Source organism: Morone saxatilis, unplaced genomic scaffold (genome assembly GCF_004916995.1).
Source record: "Morone saxatilis isolate NCDOM2014 unplaced genomic scaffold, NCSU_SB_2.0 Contig19, whole genome shotgun sequence".
NCBI lineage: Eukaryota > Metazoa > Chordata > Actinopteri > Moronidae > Morone > Morone saxatilis.
In genome coordinates, this window is record NW_023339751.1 from 6,748,906 (window position 1) to 6,749,895 (window position 990).

The 990-nt window shown below is 43.9% G+C and overlaps 1 protein-coding gene across 3 annotated transcripts in view; it reads left to right on the forward strand.

Annotated features, from left to right (window-relative positions):
- Nucleotides 1–292: 292 nt before the first annotated feature.
- The window catches only part of tmem63ba (transmembrane protein 63Ba), a 23,088-nt gene continuing 22,390 nt past the window's right edge, over nt 293–990 (forward strand). For all 3 annotated transcript variants that reach the window (XM_035663152.1, XM_035663151.1, XM_035663153.1), the window contains exon 1: nt 293–461. The gene's annotated coding sequence lies outside the window, so the exon portion shown is untranslated. The remainder of the gene's footprint in view (nt 462–990) is intronic.

Genomic DNA, 990 nt, shown 5'->3' on the forward strand with positions numbered 1-990 from the left:
AAAATAAAATGTGTGTAAAAAAAACTAAAATATATATATAAAAAAATAATAATAAATAAAAAAATAAATAAAATAAATAAAACACTCTATAACGCTCTACGTCTACGTACGTCACCGCCTAGAGCAGACTGGCTGCGCGCGCAGCCCGTTGGACTGGTCGGGTGAGCGCCGGACTTGTTCGACTGTCTGACTGACAACCGCGTCAGTCCAGACCTGTCTGTCTGTCGGCGAGGAGCAGCGAGACAAGTTCTGACCGACCGGCCCCGTTCAGGTTAAGCTTCAGTGTCGTGGCGGGTGGGGGGGGAGGTCAAACGAAATATCTTTTAAATACGCGGAACATTTTGTTGGGGGGGGGGAAAGTCTCCACCTGTTATTCGGTAACATCGACGGGTGGCTAAGTTAGCTGCTAGCTCACGTTAGCTGGTCGCGTTAGTTTCTGCCCCTGCTGCGTATTAAGCAAGGTAAGTTGTGTTTTTCTCACGATTTAACTGTGTGTCTGTTGGTATTTCACGGCGGACGCGTTTGGTGGGTCACTGCAGTCGCGGCAGCTGGCCCTTAGCTGCCCCACTAATAAACTTAATGGTTGTTTGTGAGAACAATAAACAAGTAAACAATCCCTGTTGTCATTAGCGGCTAAGTGCATCGAGAGTAGTTCCAGCTAGTTTTAACACAAAGTAGTCTTAAACGAAAGTGGGTTAGTTAGCAGGGAGGCTTTTTTTGCTTTGCTTTAAATTAGGTTACAGTGACATTCATTATTGTTTTATAATTCACCACAAGCCTGAGATTAAGTTCGCCTTACTCTGTTGGTGGAGGTTTTGGTTTCTTGTTTAGTCACTGATCGCGCTCTACTATTGATACGTGATAAGGCAGATCAATAGTGAGTGTTTTGTTTCCAGATAATTGCGAAATCTGTTTGCATTCCTCCCTAATGATTGGCTGTCTGCTGTTTTGGTTTGTGCATGTTCGTCTTAAGAGATACAAAACAAAGCA